The sequence below is a fragment of the Phyllobates terribilis genome, unplaced genomic scaffold, assembly GCF_046119375.1.
Source record: "Phyllobates terribilis strain yellow unplaced genomic scaffold, ASM4611937v1 Scaffold_13__5_contigs__length_258822181, whole genome shotgun sequence".
Lineage (NCBI taxonomy): Eukaryota > Metazoa > Chordata > Amphibia > Anura > Dendrobatidae > Phyllobates > Phyllobates terribilis.
Window position 1 is genome coordinate 246,629,567 of NW_027362773.1, and position 21,914 is coordinate 246,651,480.

At 44.9% G+C, this 21,914-nt stretch overlaps 1 long non-coding RNA gene across 1 annotated transcript in view; it reads right to left on the bottom strand.

The window, feature by feature from the left end:
- Window positions 1-3,544: 3,544 nt before the first annotated feature.
- Window positions 3,545-21,914, bottom strand: part of LOC141174690 (uncharacterized) — a 180,637-nt gene continuing 162,267 nt past the window's right edge. The window contains exon 2 of the long non-coding RNA XR_012252948.1: window positions 3,545-4,489. This is a non-coding gene — a long non-coding RNA (uncharacterized lncRNA). The remainder of the gene's footprint in view (window positions 4,490-21,914) is intronic.

Genomic DNA, 21,914 nt, shown 5'->3' on the forward strand with positions numbered 1-21,914 from the left:
CATGTGTGAATGTTCAGTTAGTGTGCATTTTCAATATTTAAATCTATCTGTGACTTAAAAAAAGAAGGGCCTCACAATATGCCAAGATTATAAGAAAACGCTGATGATCTGCTGAGTACTCCACACTGTGCCTGCTGAGATTTCCTCTTGCTTCTCCGGACTAGTATGGTAGTGGCATCTGTCATTGTTTCCTGTCCTTGGTATATTTTTTTAGGAGACTATTGTCTTTCCGTCCACAGGACTGGGCTGTTTTAGTTTACCCGATGCTTATTAGTGATATGGTTCAGTAGATAGTTCTCAGATCTATGTCTGCGTACATTACAATATTCGTTTTGTTATGAATGTACAATAAAACTGATTGCTCCCTTTGTGCGTGTTCATTGGAAGGGTATGTCATCTACACAATCAAGCATGACACAACAATATTCATCAAAGAATTGTTAAGGATGCCTGTGGGAACGACTGAGTTTTCCAATCCTTCTAAAGAAACAAGACTAATTACATCTGCATAATTCAACAGTTTCTTCTGTATCTTAAACCTTTTTTATGATTTTTTTTTTTTTTTAGGTCTGCCGCATAGGATATATAAACCATGAGTGGGATGTCAAGCTTTGTTTGACTTTTAAATGCGTACTTATTAAATCTGAAGCTCTGCTTTTTTGACAGTCAGATGCATGGAGATTCCATTAATCTTAGCATTTCTCACCGTCTATATTTTATAGGTCAGCCACTAAGATTTTTTGGCACATTTTTTTATCTTTTAATCAAGGCTCTTCTTTAAAAAGATAAAGTTAGGAAAAGTTTTTTTTTATTGAAGCGGCTGACCGAGAGTTTAAGTAATTAAATTAGCTGCTGTAAATGTTATACTAAAATGTCTAAACTGTTAAAGGTTTTTTCTCTCTTCAAAGTAGTCTTAAAAAAATGCACATGAGGCTCTAAAATCTAAAATAAAGCTAAACATAATAATCACATTCGCATCATTAGTCGTTTATCACTACTTGGATTTACCACTATTCTCTGTGCTTATTCTTTCACTGGTCACTATTGTGGCCAGTGATTGGCTGCAGTGGTCATATGCTTGGCTGAGAGAAGGAGAGTATTTCTTTTTTTTCAATTTAAAGATTCCAGCATACTTAAAAAAAATAGAAATGATAAAAAAAAATTACAGGTTGGAAAACCCCTATAAATTTGCTGCAGCTCCAATGCTATTGGTACGGTGGTCCTTAGATTTGTTTGTTTAATCTCCTGGAGCATTAACATTTAATTGCCTGCAGAGGTAGACTACTCCTATCATCGGCAAGGAAGGATGCTAGCATTTCATACATGTGACTCGATCCGGTGATTGGCTGCAGTGGTCCCAAGCTTTACAACATGTTATTACTCCTGAAAAAAATTAGGATTGACAGGGATAACCCAAGCATCTGCCCTGGGACAGCAGGAGATTAATCAGGTTAGGAGTGAGATTTTTTTTTCTATTTCCATCAATTTGTTTAATCCTTCAGTTCTTGTGGTTCTTCAACACCAAACTAAAGCTGCATTTACACTGCGCAATTATCTTAGGATCACCCATTTCAAGATAATCATTCAGTCTAAACAGGCTGATGATCACCTGAAGACCGAGAAAAATGCTTGTTCGTAGGGTGAAATAATCTTTGGTTTTCTCAAAAAATTATCGTTCTCGGCAGTGCATCTTCCACTGTAAACGAGGCCTGTGTTGCCAAGAACAATGACAACCTATGTGCACAACAATCTCTTACTACTCATTCTGCGTGTATCTGCAGTGTGGTTTGGTGGTCTAAAAAGGCTATTAAGCAACCAAACAAGTAACAAGCAAGAAGCTGATTGGTGGTCATTTAATGCTACACATTGTGTAATACAAAGAGACCTTAAGATCAGAATGTAATTTTATTGTGATCTAAGTTCAGGTCAGTAGTAATGTTGCTCGAATGTGCTCGTGTAAGGTGCCACAGCGAGGTAGTCATGGGCGAGCTGTAGCCCATGCTCGTTTTGGCACCCTACAGAGAAAGAATGTCCTCTCTCTGTTGTGCTGCAGTGTATATGGTGTTTTCCACTTACTTCTGACCAGCCGGTCTCTTCTCACTCCTCTTCTGGAATAAGGGCAGTAATGAATTCAGAGGACACAAAGTACATAACAATAACTGGAACTTTACTTAGGAACAGTCAGCATTTACAATATTTACAGGCAGGTATAAATGATAAGGCCCAACGGGTTGTCATCTTTCCCACAGGTACTTTATACAACTTCAGCCCTGGTTCCCAATTAAGGTGAAGCATCTCTGTTGCTTTCTTCTCTAGCCCTAGAGAATCTTCCTCACCAAAGACAGTATATCCGGATCCTATTTCTCTCCACGTCCTAGACTTGAGTCCTAACTTCTTCAGCAAGCCTGCAGACAGAATGCGCCCCTAGATCCTTGATGACCCTCTCGGGGTACCCAGGCCAGCTAAGGGGACTCTTGTGGAGGCCCATGTCTACCCTTGCAGCCAGAATAGAGCCTGTCAGCATTCTGAAGTACTGCACACTACTGACTGAGCTCACTGCCTGTACTAGACACTAGCACTGAGTTCCCCCTCCCTCTACTGGGCCAGCTGTCACAATTAACCCCACCTGGACTAAACTGCAGCCCCTAAGGGTTCTAAATTTGGGAACATGCTCTTAACCTCTTTTCAGTGTCAGGGGGAACTATCTCCTTCACCACTACTACACTCGGATAAGGTGATATCCGAACACGCTCGAGTGCTAACTGTTTGTCAGGCAATGTCTGCTGTCAAACAGTCGCAAGACATGCAGCCGCAGCAATGGAAACATATTTTTCGAGCACGATGAAGATACTCGGTTAGCACCCAAGCGTGCTTTGATAACACTTTATCTGAGCATGTTTGCTCATCACTAGTCAGTAGCACAAAAATGGGTCTGTACCTGAGAGTTTCCATAATTGTTTGCTCACACTGGTGTCTAAAAAATCAGTCCCATTCTCATCCATAAAAGCGAGACGAGTGTAATCCGTATGGTATTCCATATGTCATGCAAGTGCAATGCGGAGTGTGTGATTATTTTCTCGCATAGCATCCGTATGCCATCTGTATGACATGCATATGCAATCCGTATGCAATGTATTTTTGAAGCATCTTTTCCAAATTTAAGAGCCAATTCTTGGAGGTCCTTTTAGATTGCTAAGCCTATAAAACCACCCTAAGAAAGGTCAGACACTGTGCACATCCATATTGTTTGGGAGATCCCCGTATCATATTATTCTTCCTGCATTTGGTGTTTCTCTTACCTGCAGATATGCTCATAATTAATTTGTCCATCAATACAACCGAATAGATACTGTTTAACTTAGTGCTTTCCTGTGAATTTGGGGCAAGGTACCCAGCCGAACGCTGTTCCGAGAGAGCGTCGCAATGTCTGAGTCCATCCTATCTTCTGCCAAGGTGCTACAAGATGCCATTTTGCAAGTCTCTATGGGGAGCTATGCAGGTATAAGCAGGTACCAGAATGCAACAGTGGAGACACAGGCGGAACAACACTATATTTCTTTTATTTAACAATTAATATTAATTCTAAAACACGTACTATATGGTAACAATTTCTTTACAATGTTTGACAGTAAAATAAGCAGGAAATCACAAAACAGAATACATTATCAGAATACACTAGAATTCAGGGGCTGGTAGTTTAAAATGATCTACTGGAGGGAAGGGGAACTAGATTGTCATTAACTATACCGGGCAAGGGGCAGTCTTTTAAAGCTTTGGCAATACTCTGTTCCTTTAACAACTCGCTGCCCGTTTTCTCCGTCACTCTGTATCAACTTTCGTGATGCCGCTCTGTCGTCTGCTGGTGCCCCTCTGACTACTCTCTTTCTCTCTATCAGTGCCCGGTACCATATGTCCCTGTCAGAGGTAACGGACCATCTCACTTGTCCTTCCTGGTCGCCGACCCGATCATGAATCTCTGATCAGACACCTCCGAAGCTTCTGAGACGTCCTGTCACTGGCGCAAACGTCTGAGAACCGAGCCGCCGCAACCTATTCCTGTTCTGTTGACAAATGTCACTCGAGTGAGGAACCTTAACTGAAATTGCTCGGGTCTTCGGGGCTTGACCATCGACGTCTGGGCTGGGAATCTTGACTAGCATCGTTCGGATCTTCGGGGCTTGACCATCAACGTCTGGGCTGGGTGAATACACGGCACTTTTCTTCGTGACAGGAGCTCCGGACGCTGCTGTCACTCCTTCCGTCTATCTCCTTGGCGCCAGAATCACCTCAGAGCTTGCACATGTGCTGTTTTTCTCCTCAGCTGGTTTCCCTGACAATGCCGTCCCCAGAGTCCTGATCAAACTCATCCCCTCTGCCTCGTTGTTTTAGTTCCACAGTGTCTTGTCTCCTTACACGGGCACCACAAATTTTTTGTGTATTGCAGAATGCGCATCCAAACTTTTGAGGAGGAGCTTAGGCCAGGCCTCACCTGCAAGAACACACGTTTAAGGCAATGTATTTAGGCAGAAGAGCCATTGATGTTGACCCTGAATTAATTTAACAATCCATGCTTTTTTTTCTGATTATTGCTGTAAAACAATGATATTTCATCCGAGTGGAGACATTTTGCCCTGTCTAAACAAATTTGTTTTTTTTATATTTTCTGATTTTCAGCTTAGAATACTAGAGGGCCAGCATGACATTGTTAGGGAGTTTGTGAGTTTAACTTTAGCCCTAACTTCCATGTTTTGGAACTCACATCATGCATCTTATGTTAGCTAAACTAGTTTCAGGTGCAAACTTCTGTCTTCTTTTCTTTTTGCAAAGATTTGCTTAACATTTTGTTGTAGTGTCATTACAGGCTGCATGACTTTTGGGTCTGGTTTCATACCCTCAAATGTGTGGTTAGAGTCTAATCTGAAATAGACAAATGTTTACGGCCCAACTAATTTCTCAACTTAATTAGACATCTCTGCCTGTTTATATGTTCATATGTGTGTGTTATTTGTTTTTGATATTTTTAGTTTCCTTGCCCCCTTTAGATTTCTTGTGACTGGCCTTTCATTTTCGGTTCTGCAATTGGAGTTTCTTCTTCGCAACTCAACTATCTCAGGCATCATGCAAACAAACTGCCAACAAACCTGGAACTGTCTACAGCCAAAAGTCATGCATGCGCTAACCCCTGAAGACTGGGTCTTCATTTCCTGGGGGGTGTATTCCAAATGAATTTTCTCAAACTTTACTGGGGCAGTCGATGGCAAACACATCCATGTAAAGAAGCCGCCCAACTCAGGGTCCCAATACTATAATTACAAACAATATTTTTCGGTAGTGCTGTTAGCCTTGGTTGACAGCAACTACCAGTTTGTAATTATAGATATTGGGGCCACATATAAAACGTGTAGGGGTTTTGTCCTTCTACAATGGAGTATGTGTATATTTGCAAAAAATGAAGTATATGAGTCCTCTTTTTAGGGGATTTATTTCAGGGCGGAATTCACAATGCCAGTTCGAGGAGGCCCGAACCCAAAAATTATGTGATGTCACTTTTTGCCAAATGTAAACTTCAGCCATAAATTAATGTAGGTACCAATATGCAATTGGTCATTTGGTAACATTCAACATTATGTAGAGAGAAGTTATGAAAAGCCAAAACAGATAAATTACATGAGAAAGTTTTTCTTCCATGTCCAACAAGATAATACATGTCGGGGTGCATGAGGTGTGTTCGATATGTAACATGATGTTGGATGTGGTATTAGGTAAGCTTGGCCAAGTTCACGCAAAAATTTGCTCTAAGTAGATATGTTGGCAAGTAAAATATCATGTGGGACAGAAATGAGGGTAGCAAACATTACAGCTAATAGATGAAAGCAAAACTTACTACTTCCAATATGGACATCACTAGGGCTATCGCCATAATGCAAATGTACGTTCATTGCCATTTCTGTTTGTCGGCATAGCCCGAGTCCTTGGTGTCCCATAACTCAGGCCACTCCTGTACGAGGATCAGGAGCATCTCCACATTTATGGTCTGAGACATCCTCTACAGGATCTCTCCCTTGAGTCTCCAGAGCTTCAGCTTACAACAGCCGGCAAGAAACTTTAGCTGCTGTAACTTAACCCTCCGTCACATACAATAGGCCTGACAGGCACATCTCTTTTACTTTCATTTCTCCTTCCTCACCAGATTGTGAGAAAATCCCCTCCCTCAAGGTAGTCTCCTGTCTCTAGCAGCTCTGTGAAACCTCATGCCACAGTTGGATTGCAGAGCTTCAGGAGGACAGATATAACTGCGCTAATCTCTCAGGCTCATTGTATGTGAACACGTCACACTCAATAAGGTTGGTATTTTATGTTTTTATTCATCACAATTGTTTATTCAGCTTGTTTTATGAATGTATAGCACAAAGTGTGAGGATATTTCATAGAAATAAGGCAGATTAAAAAAGAAAGTGTGCTGCTCATGCATATACAGTAGTTCCCTAACACATATTCCTTCTCTTGCTTCAGATTATCTGCTGAAATGGAGAGGAAAATGTACAATTTATCAAAAAACCTTGATTTTGAGGAAGTAACAAACATGCTGTTAGATGATGCAGACCCCACACTGAATGAGGATTTAGGAGAGGAAAGTGAGATTGATTCTCATGATGAGGTGGAAGTATGTGAAGTGGATTCTGAAACAGAGCAAGATGGTGACAGTGGTAAGGATGAAGATGTAGAATCTTATTATATGGGAAAGATAAAAAAAAACAATGGAACAAGAAGCCACTCCAGAAAAAACGTAGGGAACCTCAAAACATTATTACTCACCTTCCTGCAGTTATAGGAACTGCAAGTAATGCAAAAACTGCAGTTGAATGCTGGAATAGTTTATTCACAGATGACATTCTGGACTCTATTGTCACATATACCAACCAATATATAAACATTATAAAGGACAAGTTCATCTGCAACAGAACCATCAAGGCCACAGATGAAATAGAACTGCGTGCTTTTTTTGGATTATTATACCTTGCAGGAGCTTATAGGGCAAATAGACAAAGTTTGGAGGAACTTTGGAGTAAAGATGGGGATGGAGTTGAAAAATTTGGCCTTGTTATGTCCATAAACAGATTCAAGCTTCTAATTCGTTGCCTTTGGTTTGACGACAGAACTACCCGAACCGAACGTAAAACACATGACCGACTTGCTCCAATTCGTGATATATTCCAAAAATGTGTTGAAAACTGTAAAAAAAGCTATTGCCCTGGGGAGAATCTCACTATTGACAAAATGCTCCCTGGTTTTCGTGGTAGATGTGCCTTTCGTCAATATATTCCATCAAAGCCTAACAAATATGGAATAAAAATGTATGCCCTTGTTGATGCCAGTAAGAACTACACTTACAACCTGGAAGTTTATGCAGGAAAACAACCAGAAGGTCCTTACTGTGTCAGCAACAAACCCAGTGATGTTGTAAAAAGACTGGCTGAGCCCTTATTTGGATCGGGTCACAATATAACAGCTGACAATTGGTTTTCAAATTTTGATCTGATTGATTATCTGAAAATGCAGAAGCATTCATATGTCGGAACTGTAAGAAAAAATAAAAAAGAATTGCCTACACAGTTTGTAAGTGTGAAAGGGGGACAACAGTACAGCAGTATGTTTGCATTCCATAATGGAAAGGTTTTGGTTTCCTATGTACCACAAGCAAAAAAAATTGTACTGCTTCTATCAACACTTCATGATGATGATGCCATCGATTCTGGGACTGAGGCACAAAAAAACCCAGAGATAATTACATTTTATAATGCAACCAAAGGGGGTGTTGATACAGCTGATCAGATGTGCTCAACTTTCAACGTCAGCAGAAACACCAAACACTGGCCAATGGTCATATTTTTTGCTATGTTGAATTTAGGTGGTATAAATTCACAAGTCATTTACCTTGAAAACAAGCTTGAACCACTCCGTAGACGATTCTATTTGAAGAAATTGGCCCATGAACTAGTGCTTGGAGAGCTACGCAGGAGAAGCATGAAAACAATCGGTATCCCGTCTCGCCTTCAAGTTCAGCTCAAAAGATTCCGCCCAGAAGATGATAGTGAAAATTCACCACCTGCACCACCTCCCAAAAGAAGGAGATGCACCACCTGCACCACGGAAAGCGGAATCAGAAGGCTTTCTAATTATGAATGTCACAAATGTCATAATGCAATCTGCCTGACACATGCAAAAATGATGTGTAATTCTTGCTCTTTGCTCTGCAAGTGTAATTTTTCTGGGGAAACTTCAGGATCTAATTCTGATTGAATATGTGTTTAATAGTACTTAAGGTACCTTAAAATTAAGTTTGTTTCCATAAATTTTCTTTGTAGAGTTTTTGGACAGAGTCGAACTGGGGACTATTTGGCGGGAGTTTTGAAATGTTTGTATTTCAGAGTTATTAGTTTTATGTTAAGTAAATGGTTTTTTTTTGCACCTGATTATGTGTAGTCTCTTTTATTACATCCCTATGAAGGTCACTGATCACTTTTAGAGCACTGAAATTGCAAACATTAGATATTATAGGTATTTTTCTAGCCTGCGCCTGACAGTCACATTGTATGTGAACTCGTTTGAACCGATATTGTATGTGACGGAGGGTTAATGAAATGTAAACAATAGAGAGAAAATGTTTTGTTTATGTTAAACATTATGAAATGTTACTTGTCATCTGAGTGCGATCCAAATATTTTTCTGACCCATTAACTTGCATTGCTGATTGCGTTTAGACCCATGGATCAAAATGGGACATGTCTCCTCGATTTTCCGTAGACCATTCTGTCTAGGAAAATCACAGACTTGTTAATGACCCCACAGACTATAACAGGTACAGCAACTTGTCGGTGGAATAGGGCAAGATGAGTAAGATTTGTAGTTTTTTTTTTTCATTTTTAGTCAGTATTTGTGGGGGGAAATTAAGGGGCATCATATTGTGTGTTTGGCTCTGGGAATATCATACTGTGTGGGGGGCTGAGGGACATCACATTGTATGTGAGGGCATCAAACTGGGGGTTGTGGGTGCCATCATACCGTGTGCAGTGGTTATGGAGTGTTACTATGAAGGCATCATAATGTTTGGCAGACTTGGAGGGAATCATAGTGGGTGTGAGAGGGCTGGGGGACATAATACTGTGTGGGATCCATTATTCTGTTTATGGGGACTGGGCAGACATTATAATGTTTAGCGGGTATGGGAGCATCATACTTTGGGAGGAAGCTGTTGGCCAAGGTACAATGGCTGAATAACTTTATATAAAACAGTAAATTATATGTTTTTCAATAGTTGATTCTGGCAAGAATACATGTTAGCAGAAACAGCTTGTCAACATATCTCATTTTGCTCAATATTAAGCAATAAAATTGACATTAAAATTAATATTATACTAATATGTTAATGCAATTATTAAGACTGAGCAGAAATAATATCAGCCTATTGGTTCGGCCCTCCATAACAGTCACAGTCTCTCATGTGGTTCTCTCTTGCGTAAACAATACTTTTAAGGCTCGTTCACACTGGCGTATAAATCGGAAGCGTGCAATCCGATAAAAAATTAGATTACACTCTGACCAATGTTATTCAATGAGGCATTACAGATTTGCTTTTTTTTCCTCAGTTGTATTCTAAATGAGAAAAAAATGATAGCATGCTGTGAGTCGCCATGTATATCGGATGAGACTCGCCAATGCAAGTCTATGGGTGCAAGTTGAAAAATGGACCATTCGTATGCTGTTCAATTTTTACCCAGAGAAGAAAGAAAAATAACACAAGATATTAAATCATCCCATGGCAGGAAGTTAAACACACAGGGAAGTGTCGGCACCCTCTCCTAACTTTAGCCAAGTCAAGCCAGAATCGCCTCCACAGAGTGAAGTGAATATAGACTCACTCTTCCGCTCACCATGAGTCCTTCTTCACTCCTGGGATTTAACAGTTTTGTATAATGTGTGTCTTACAAAGTATTGTATTAATATACAGTATGTGTGCATTATGTAAGTAAAGTGTATGTATAGTGATTGTACTATATGTGAATTCTGTATTAGCGATACTATGCTTGTATGTTTGCAGATGAAATAGAAATGTGTGTAGTATAGCAGAACTATTTATGTGTAAGATATGGCAGTATTTGTTGTGTTACATTTCATTGAAGGAGGACTAATTTAGTTAAATTCTAGGTCTGTATGTGTCCATGGGTGGGGAGCGTGAACACTGAATTTATGGCCAGGGTCAATAAATGCCCAGTTGCTTTTCTGCTTAACGCATTTTTGATCACCAAAATATACAGAATCTTTTTACAGTATAGCAATTATTTGGTTAATCATGTAATAATTGTCCTTTTTTCCTCAATGTTTTATGAATCTCTGTACTTTTACCATCTAATCATATGCCAAGTACTCAGCGTGTGAGAGAGAAAGAAAGGAAAACAGAAAGGTCACCAATATGTTCATCTGAATACACATGAATTTTACTGACATTTGACAGGATACTGACGGATTAAGAACATAATAATTGTATATGGCCATTTAGAATGCAAGACGTGATTCTTAGTATAGGCTGTATCCACATTACTAATATAGAGCACATATATGAAAATTAATGTTACAGCACAGATGCATAGAAAACTGGCAATTTAAGGTTATTCATACAATCTAGGCATGTCTTGCTAAAATTGATAATATATAAAATGGACTTCAACTACTAAAAAAATTGTAAGAGAAAGAACAATTACCTTAACCAGATAATTTAGTCTATTTCCACCACCATAGCATGAGCTATGCATTAACAGGCAAGGGAACAAAGCACCCAAATATATTATATGGAATGTAATAAGAAAAAATTGTATAAATTCTATAAATTCTAAAGATGAATGAATCTTCCAAAATTCAAATTTGATTTGCATAGACTTAAATCAAGCCATTTATTATGCTCTGAGGTGTCCTGACTCCAATGTATAATAAACAGGTGTACCAGGAACGGGTTAAAAACCATTTATTACTCGCCTAACCCCATATCAGTATGTCAGTACTCCATTAGCTTTGTAAGACCCCCGCTGTGTTCCTCTCTGCTATTCACCAGTGTATTTGGCACCAGCTAAGCCTGGAAGGACATTCTGTAATACCAGAATAGATCCTTATCTCTTAGTCCTCTGGAAACATGGAAAAGGATTCACACACACACCAGTTGAACGCACATAGGAATCGCCACAACCGTGGCCACCATCAGACCTTTATTGACTCTAAATGACCTGCTTCAGAGATTACTGCAGAACAAGCAGATCATCTCCAAAAGATCTTTCGGCATGATATTGGCTTCATACTTTAACGCCGATTCCGCTACCCTTCCCCTACGATTACATCACCCTGATTTGGTTTCCGATCGTCAGAAACATTATCCTTGACTCAGCTCACTGTTGGCTTTATGTTGAAAATGGATGAACAGTGAGCCTAGTTCTTGTATTACATGGGGTCGGAGGCGATGAAGAACATGATTTAACACCAAGCTGTGTTGCCGGCTGTGCGAGCTGTGGTAACAGGAGCACTGCTAGTGGTAGTAGTCCTCTGAGCCAGGGCAATTCATGAGGTGGGAATGAGGATGAGGGGGGGGGGAGTCAAGGTGCTCCAGCTATTTCCTACACCAAGGCAACTGGTAGCTGAATCATGAATGGCTAAGACTATGATCATGATGATTGTACTACATTGTACTGCATTTTGCAAAAGATTTGCATGCAATCATGTTCGATGGAAGATACCTAGCCACCATTATTTATGGTAATTTCAGGTTTGAGCACAAAATGGAAAAAAAAATTCAGGTTAGTCAGGGCCTTCCATCTGAAATTTTCTGGGAAACCTGGGGGTCCGGTGGCCCCCCCCTAGAAGAGGGAATACTGTAATGATTTCACTACTCAGTGTGTCTGGGATGCAGTTATTGATGGCTCAGTCGTCCAATCTGATGCAGGAGCGTGCTGAAGCTGTCAGTATTTTGATGGACAGCTCAGTCGTCCAGTAAGGTGCAGGGGCGTACTGAGCTGTCAGTGTTTTGATTGACAGCTCGGCCATCGAATCTGAGACTGGGAGGAGCTGGGCTCTCTTCAACTGTTCCCTGTCCCAGGTGATTGCCCAGTTACTTAGCTGGGCTGTAAGTCTCAAACCCCTGCCAGACGTAGCTTCAGCTAAGTGTGGTTGGTTTTCTCTGTATCTAGTGTTGTGCTTGATGATCTATTGCTGCCTGACCTTGGACCTCATTCTGACCATCCATTTTGCCTAGCCCCTTTGCTCTGATCCACTATCCTCCCAGTAATATGACCTCAAACTATTACCTGATAACAAATTCGTCTCTTCCCTCTGTTGTTTTTGACCTCGGACTACTTGACTATTCAAACTCCAGGTTTGTCCATGATAAGTGGCTCAGCGTCACAGCAGACCAAAAACTGGAAAATTGTCAGAAAGGGCTAAATTGTTTAATATTATCAAACTAAATTTCTGTGAATTCTGTATGTGCAATTTTCTTTCATAAAATTAACAATTTTACAAATAATCAAGGCAGCAGCAGCATCAATTACAATGTTATATATGACATGATGGACCAGATGGTTTTTCTGCAGGTGCATCAAACTGATGCAAATCAGTAAAAGGAGTTGCACTTCATTAATAGCCAGGTACAGTTGTACTTGCATTGTGCCCTTTTTCTAAAAGATACCCTGAGCTCTGATTCCATGGACTTTTTGGCTCAACAGATTGGACCAGTGGAAAGAAATTACACTATTTACTGTGGGCATAGATCTATAATGAGTAAACCTTTATTTTGTTAACAAGAGAGTTAATTTACTTAATGCATGACTTTGAGACTTAGGTTAACTAGTCACTCAGCTTAACATTTGATGCTTTTCACTGACTTTAATGATACACTGGACACAACTGGACATGATTTACTGGGTGGCTATTTTAAATAGGTGGCAATAGACAGCCAGTTTTCTTCATCTTCGAGAAGAGCCACCTCCCATACTTTATTTACACAGACCATAGCGTGTACAATAAGTTTCCGTATTTCAACTTAGTGGTCTCCGCAAGGACAATCTGTCCCCCCTACACCTAGAAGATAGCACTATTAGGCTTTAAACACTATTAGACTTTGAGACTTTTATTAATTCATTAGTGCAACTAATAAATGAACAAACGTAGCAAGTGAAAGCTATGACACTTCAAGAATACAAAAGAGCAAACAGAAAAGGTGTTAATCAAAGTAGTGAGACTAGTAAGAGATAATGATATCAGTTTGCCACCTAGCACAGGTAGAACATACTAGTGAGAGGATTGCAAATTAACTTCCAGAAATACATAGGGATTTCAGTTTGATAAAGGTCTGTTTATTTAAATGTGATATTGTTATTTTTACTTGCATTATTATACAGCATTACAAGTGTATTCTTATCATTAGGCTGAATTCACATACCGTATTTTTCGGACTATAAGACGTACCGGACCATAAGACACACCTAGGTTTTAGAGGAGGAAAATAAAAAGATAAAAATGTAAGCAAAAAATGTGGTCATGATGCACTTTTAAGGGGGAGGGGGTCTTCTGCTGACACTGGTATAGGGGTATGTCCCCCAATTCTGACAATATCCCCCATCAATGTCCTGGTATGCATGGCACCCCTAATCCCTATCCTGGTATGCATGGCACCCCTAATCCCTGTCCTGGTATGCATGGCACCCCTCATCCCTGTCCTGGTATTCATGGCACCCCTAATCCCTATCCTGGTATGCATGGCACCCTCATCCCTGTCCTGGTATGCATGGCACCCCTCATCCCTGTCCTGGTATGCTTGGCACCCCTAATCCCTGTCCTAGTATGCATGGCACCCCTAATGCCTGTCCTGGTGTGCATGGCACCCCTCATCCCTGTCCTATTATGCATGGTCCCCCTAATCCCCATCAGGCTGCACATTAAAAAAAAATAAACACTCCTACTCACCTTTCTTCTCTCCTCCAGTGCTGCGTCCTGTCTGCCTGCGCTGATCTCTCCATGTGAGTCGCATGACGTCACTGCCATGCGCAGATCACAAGGAAAGATCAGCTGTCGGAAGTCACTGCTCCCCATGTCGGGTCTGTGTGCGCGGGGAGCAGTGACTTCACTCTCCTTCATAGCCGGCACACAGCGGAGCCGCGCTGCAGCTGCTGCTGCTGCCGGCTATCTCCTGTGCCCGCTCATTAAAGGGCATGAATATTCACCCCCTCCCCATGCCCATGGGTGTGGAGAGAGGTTGAATATTCATGCCCTTTAACAGAGGGCACAGGAGATAGCCGGCAGCAGAAGCAGCCGCAGCGCGGCTACACTGTATACCGCTATTAAGGAGCATGAACATTCAGTGCACCCCATGCCCCATGGGCGTGGGGAGCAGTGCATATTCATTTCCTTTAGCAGTGGGGACAGTGGTAGTCTTCATAATATTTTTAATTAAAGCCAGGCACAAAGTTATGTAACCTTAAAGGGTAATACAGGGTGGGACATTTATATGGATACAAGTGATGAGCGAACAATAAAATGCTCGGGTGCTCGATGCTCGGGTCGAGCACATTGGAATACTCGGGTGCTCGTCCCGAGCAACGAGCCCAATGTAAGTCTATGGGAAACTCGAGCATTTTTCAGGTGGCTCGCCCTGGCAGTCTGCAGAGGGCCTAAAAATTGCCCAAATCGATGGGAACAGTGCTCAAATGACATGGGGACAGCATGAGGAAGACCCCTGGAAGCATTTCTGACTCCCAGGTCACTTCTGTTAACAACGTTGTCAGAGGTATTATGACGCGCCCCCTGGGTCGCGTGAGTGTGGGGATACCCGGAACCGGACCGTTTGTGGATGCTGGAGGTTGTAGTCCTGGCGTGGCGGGGACCCGATCCCGTGGCTCGGGTGGTCAAACTAAATGGCAGTCTATTTGTGTGGTTTTATGGTATTTAAATGTCCGACTACGCCACCTGTGGATTGCGGTCAGAGTGTACAGCCGCTGCAGGGCAGCCGGTGAGGCTGGTATTGGGAATGCAGCAGAGGATAGTATAACTCCCCATGGGAGGAGTATAGCCTCAGGGCAGAAAGTAGGGATGTTGGTGGTGATGGTGCGCGGGAGCAGCAGTAACCACACGGAGTCTGTCATGCAAGTCAGGGTCTTTACTGTTGGTGGTATTAAAGGACCCTTCCGGAATACAGGTTAACAATGGAGGCCTGGTCAGTCTGAGAGCAACTGGGAAATCCCGCTGGTCAGGGGGAGTTTGTAGGCCTACCGTGCTGACTTGACTCTTTCTTGGCTATCCTGCTGTAGTGTAGTGGTAGCCCACGTCTCTGAGTGTACCGTGTTGTTCTCACCCGTATGACTAGCGACTCGGGCCTTCCGTACTTCTCACCCCTCCAGGGCAGTAGTGGTCCCTCTCGTGTGGCTGAGCCTCCGGGCTTCCTTGGGCCAGAGGACTTGAAGTCCCCTGCGTTGTGGTTTTCTGCTGCTGGGCTTATAACCCTCACAGCCTCGGACTCCAGTGTCCGGCTTAGTAAGTCTCTGGCCAGGACAAACTCTGCTAGTTCCCCTCCTGGCCTTGTGTTCCTCCTCTGCCTACAGAGACTCCTCAGCCTGCTGCTGACCTGTCCCTGTCTCTGGAACTAGACTAGACTCTGGCTGGTCTCTCACTGGTCTCCCTAACCCCACCCCAGATCCAGTTTATAAAGGGCTGGTTTCTCCCCTCCCTGCACTGAGGCAGGAGGTGCTGCATGCTAATTGTCCCCAACCAGGGAACCTCGCACCTGCTCTCAGACATGACATTGCTGCCACTGTGGCGACCAGACCTGGGCTGCCACATTCCCCCCTAGTGAAATTTAGTACTCCGGGACTAAACACATTTTGCAAAAACACAACAGGTAATAACGATACAGTAACATATTTACAAGAAGTTTAGTTTCTTTTTAGGTCACGGCGCTCCCGTGACCAGGTGTCCTTGTCACCCAAGATGCACTTTGAGGGACCCGTCCTAAACCCTCCACGTAGGCCCTGGGGTGGCTACAGGGCTTTGATGATCTGAAGTTGGACTACGTCTTCAGCCACCTCCACAGGTTTTGTGCTCTGTGGTAGTCTTCAAAAGAGGGCACCTTACCAGGTGCAACTATGTACAAGGTACAGTTCCGGTTATTCACTGTCCATAACCTGTTAGTCCATGAACCCTGTCCGGTAACTAGAAAAGCATAATTAGTAACCAGGCAACAAACATTAAACATTTGCAATATACAGGTAGATATATACTTGGCATTTAGATTCTCCAGCGAGCTGGTATTTAACCCCTAGTGCTCCTGGTGGACCTACGTAACCCACTGTCTGGTGGTACTCTATTTGGGTCCCCTGTTTCCACCACCTGTGTACTGGGTGTACTCGTGTCTGCACTAGAGGTGTTTGCAGATGTCACGGGTAGGTTGGGCAGCTTTCTGTGTACTCTTTGGCTCATCACGGGCATGTCTTGTTCACTACTAGCAGATGGTTGATTCTCCTGAGCTGCTGGTACAAAATTTTCTGCCTCCGGGGCCACTTGCTCTTCCAACACTACGGGCTCTTCTGCGGGCTCTTGAGGGGTTGGCTGGAGGAAGGTAAGGACGGGTACCACTATGGAGTTGTTGATTTGTGTCGAGGACCGGGGAAATTCTCCGAGCACTGTACTGACCATTTCTTCCCTTTCCTCTGCGGGTTGAGGGCTGTCTTGGTCTTCATCAGCACTTTGCAGCTGCTCGGGACACCTCTTCAGGTGGTCTCTGGAGACAGTGGCTGTGGTCTCTCCTCCATCCTTACTGATAACACACACCTTTGGGTTTTCATGGCTTGAGTGCAGTACGGTGTACGGGTCTTTCTCCCACTGGTCATCCAACTTGTGGAGCTGTCTCTTCCTCTTCAAGACCTGCTCTCCAGGTGCCAGGGGAGCTGCAGGAGCATGCTGGTTGTAATTCCTTTCTTGCCTCTCTCTTGCTTGAGATAGACTTTGCTCCACACACTCCTGTACTTTCTGGTACTGCTGCTGTCATTCTGTGTCCCAGTCTGCTTCTGGTGAGGTGTCCTCGGGTGTCAGGACTCCCATCTCCAGGTCAATTGGCAGCTTACCAGGTCTTGCTCTTATTAGGTAAGCTGGGGTGCAGTTGGTAGAACCCACTGGGATATGGTTATACAAGTCCACCAGATCCGGCAGTTTCTCAGGCCACAGGCTGCGTTCCTCCAAGGGAAATGTCTTGAGCAGGTCCAGTACTACCTGGTTCATTTTCTCACACATCCCGTTGGTTTGGGAGTGGTAAGGCGTTGTCCTTATCTTCCTGCAGCCATACAGGTTGCAGAATTCCTGGAAGACTTCAGTCTCGAACGCTGGACCTTGATCAGTCAACACTTGCTCTGGATACCCGTGGGGGCGGCAGAAATGCTGCTGAAAGACTCTGGCGGCAGTCTGAGCTGTTAAGTCTTTGACAGGGACCACCACTAGGAACCGGGAGTAGTGATCTACGATTGTGAGGGTGTGAACGTATCCCAATCTGCTTGGAGCCAGCTTTATGTGGTCCAGGGCCACCAGCTCAACGGGCTGCTTTGTGATGGTGGGCTGTAGTGGAGTCTTCTGGCTGGCGCGGTCCTTCCTCCTTAGGTTTCATGAGCCACAGTCTCTGCACCATCTCTCTATAGCCCCTCTCATGCCTACCCAGAAGAACCGCTCATGCAACAGGAACTCCAGCTTCTTCCATCCAAAGTGCCCTGCGCCGTCATGGTATGCTTCTAGGACCATAGCCGCATCCCGCCTTGGGACCACTACTTGTCAGATCAGCTCGTGTGTTCGAGAGTTGACGGTCCTGCGGCACAACCTCCCCTCGTAGAGAAACAGCTTGCTCCTCTCCTTCCACAGCTGTTTGGTCTCTTCTGGAGCATCCGGATCAAGGTGGGCATCAGCCTGGGTCAGCATCTCTTTCACCAGACAGACTGCGGGGTCACTATCTTGCGTCTCGGCCCAGACGTGGTGGGGTAAGGTATTGAACGTAGCGGTAGCAGAGCACCTCTCCTTTATGCAGTGGGAACACTGGGTGATCCCATGATGGTGGAATGCAGGGAGTTCAATTTCTTCCAGTTCTTCTGGATCCTCTCCCCCGTCCTGCAAGTGAGGCATTCTGGACAATGCATCTGCGTTGGCATTTGCGCGCCCTGTCCGGTATTTGATAGTAAATTCGTAATTGGACAGCTGGGCCATCCATCTCTGCTCTAGGGCACCAAGTCTTGCAGTGTCCAGGTGTGTCAGCGGGTTGTTGTCCGTGTACACAGTGAACTTAGAAGAAACCAGGTAATGCTTGAAGTGTTCCTGACTGCCCACACCACTGCCAGGAATTCTAGCTTGAAGGAACTATAATTTTCAGGGTTTCTCTCTGTGGGTCTCAGCTTTCTGCTAGCATAAGCAATTACCCGTTCTCTGCCCTGCTGGATCTGGGACAGTACGGCTCCTAGCCCCACGTTACTGGCATCGGTGTGGAGGATAAAGGGCTGTCCGTAATCAGGGTAGGCCAGGATCTCATCCCCCGTGAGGGCCATCTTCAACTGGTGGAAAGACTCCTCCTCCAGCTTGTCCCACTTGAAGGGCGGCTTCTGACTTCTAGTCTTTGACTGACCTAACAGGAGGTCCTGCATAGGGGCTGCCATTTTGCTGAACCCGGAGATGAATCTTTGGTAGTAGCCTACCAACCCGAGGAACTGCCGCACTTCCTTTATGCTGGAGGGTCTTGGCCAGTCCTTAATCACCGTGATCTTGTCAGGGTCTGGGGCTACTCCGTCAGCACTCACCACGTGTCCCAGGTACTGCACTTTTGGCTTTAGTAGATGACACTTGGAGGGTTTCACCTTTAGGCCGAAGCCTGCCAGGGCATCGAACACCTCTGCCAGGTGCTTTAGATTGTCCTCATAGGTCTTGGAATACATGATGACATCGTCCAGGTAGAGTAGGACCGTCTCAAAATTTCTGTGCCCCAGACAGCACTCCATCAGCCTCAGGAAGGTCCCTGATGCATTGCAGAGTCCGAACGGCATACAGTTGAATTCACTGAGACCCATCGAGGTGGGGAAGGCGGTCTTCTCTTTGTCCGACTCTGCTACAGGAACCTGCCAGTACCCGCTAGTGAGATCCAAAGTAGCGAAGAAGTTAGCAGATTTTAATGCAGCCAAAGACTCCTCTATCCTAGGTAACGGGTACGCATCTTTGTGTGTTATTCTGTTCACCTTTCTATAATCTACACACATCCTCATCGTGCCATCTTTATTTTTTACAAGAACTAGAGGAGCTGCCCAGGGGCTACAGCTATCCCTGATCACCCCAGCCTCCTTCATTTCTCGTAGCATACCCTTGGCATTCTGATAGTGTGCAGGTGGTACAGGCCGGTATCTCTCTTTTATGGGTGGATGGTCTCCTGTGGAGATTTGGTTTTCTACCCCCTTTATTTGCCCAAAGTCTAGTGGGTGCTTACTAAAGACTCTTTCGTACTCCTGGACCACCCGGTAGGCTCCCTGTTTTTGGTGTGAGGGAGTGGAGTCGGTGCCCACATGCAGTTTCTGACTCCAGTCCTCCATTTGTTTCTTGGAGCCGTTACCCTCCGCTGGTTGAGATGGAGGCAAGGGTTCCACGGCTTTTACAGAGTTCTGGTTAATGGTGAACAATTTGGCTAGAGTGGCAGACAGGGGCAAGTGTACTTCTCTTTCCCCAATATTTAGGATGCGGACTGGTACCCTCCCATGGCGGACATCAACCACCCCCCGTGCTGTCAAAATGGTGGGCCTACTGTCTGAGTAAACGGGTTCTACCATAGCTTGGTAGTCTCTACCCCTTAACCCGATTGCAGACCGGCACCAGATCATCATTTCACTTTTTGGTGGCATGGCAATAGGGAATGGGTCACTCATCCTAACGCTTTCAATCTCACCACCAGACAGTTCTACCTGTTGCCGCTTCATCAGGGCTCTGATCTCCTTTTGTAAGACACGCTGCTGGCTGGAGCTGGCATTCATTGCGACCTGCTGTAATATAACAATTATCTCTGAAAGACAATTTTCAATTACGTTAGTACCCAAGGTTATTTTAGGGTGACTTTCACGACGGTCAATGTCCACAATTATCAGTCCTTGCACCTGCAGTTCGACTTTACCAAATTTGATGGTCACCTCCTTGAACCCCACCTGAGGCACGGGCTGACCATTGCTGGTGATGATGATCAAGTCATTATCTGGGTAGCGGGTAATATCCGTGTCATCCCAGTACCGCTTGAAAAGTACATAGGGGATGGTGGTTACCTGTGACCCGGTGTCCAACAGTGCACTCATGGGAATGCCATCCAGTACCTCAGGCTAGACCGGTCGTCCCCCCACATACTTGTCACACCAGTTTGATGGGCCTGATGATCTTACACCTGGGGGTTGGCCCTTTGCCCCAGGTTGGGCTCATTTTAAATTACAGTACCTCGCCATATGTCCTGGCTGGCTGCAGCGGCGGCAGATGGGTTGTCCATCCTGGTCATAGCGGTCCGTTGGCTTCCCTCTGGACGGTGGGATCCTCTTCTGTCGGCGCCACGGGACGTCCTCCGGACTGGTAGCCAGCTGGATCTTTCCTGGAGAGGATACCTGCAACGACTGCACAGTCCTGGTTAGTACAGCAACGCTTTTAGTCAGTTCTTGGACCTGATGGTGCAGGTCTGTAGACGGGGTACTATTCTGTGCGTTGGGGTGCCACCTCCTGGTGATAAGTGACAGCAGGGCGCCTAGAGGCCGCAACGACACCGGGTGCGGGTTCTCGGAGTACTCGGATGGCTCTGTCCTTAAACTGTGCAAAGTCTAACCCAGGGTTCTGCAGGGCCATCAGGAGTAACTGGGTTCGGTGGGCGCTGGACAGCAGACCCTCAATGAATTGCTCAGTCAGCAGTTCATCTGCATTCCTCACACTGTCAGGGTCTGCCTGCTTGATGGCTTTCAGGGCCTCTTGCAAATTCAAAGCATAGACTCTTATACTGTCTTGGGCCCGCTGCTTGCACCCATAAAATCTCATTTTGATCTCTGCTGAGGTGCGGGTATCAAAAGTGTCCTTTAGACTGGCCAAAACCTGCTTCACGGTCCCCTTGTCCCTGACTGACCAGGACTTTACTTCTCGTTGGGCCGCACCGGTTAACTGGCCTATCAGTATGGTCACTTTTTGTTCCTCCGCCAGGGGGTACACCTTGAATAGGCTATATAATATCTCTTTAAAGTCGCTCAGGGTATGCGACTCCCCTGAGTACTGGGGCAACCAGGCCGCTCCGGGGATATAAGGCATCGTGAATAACATTATTGCGGCAGCGGCCGCGCTGGCGGTGACAGTTCCCACCGCTTCCGTCATCCTCTTCCCCCCTAGTCAACCGTGGCCTACCTTCCATTGCTTTTTCTTCTGAAGGCCGCGGCTCCGCAGGCGACCGCCAGGGTTGAGGACCTTGCGTCGTGTCCTGGTGACGTCAGCGTCCGCTCGGCTCCTTTCAGGACCTTGCGCAGCGTTCCGTGCGTAAGGCGGGGCTCCAGTTCTCGCGCGCTTTCGTCATCCACGCCCCTCTTCTTCTTGCGCGGCGTCCCAGAGATGGTGCCCGATGGCGGGAAAATGGCCGCGGATGGCGGGAAACGGCTGCGGATGGCGGGAATCGGCTGCGGAAGGCGGGAAACTCCACCAAAGTAAGTTTTACTGTCTTTCTTCAGGCACGCAGTACCCGTTGGTGGCGGGCACGAAATCCTGCCGACTACGCCAAAGTTGACATGCCCCCTGGGCCGTGTGAGTGTGGGGATACCCGGAACCGAACCATTTGTGGATGCTGGGGGTTGTAGTCCTTGCATGGC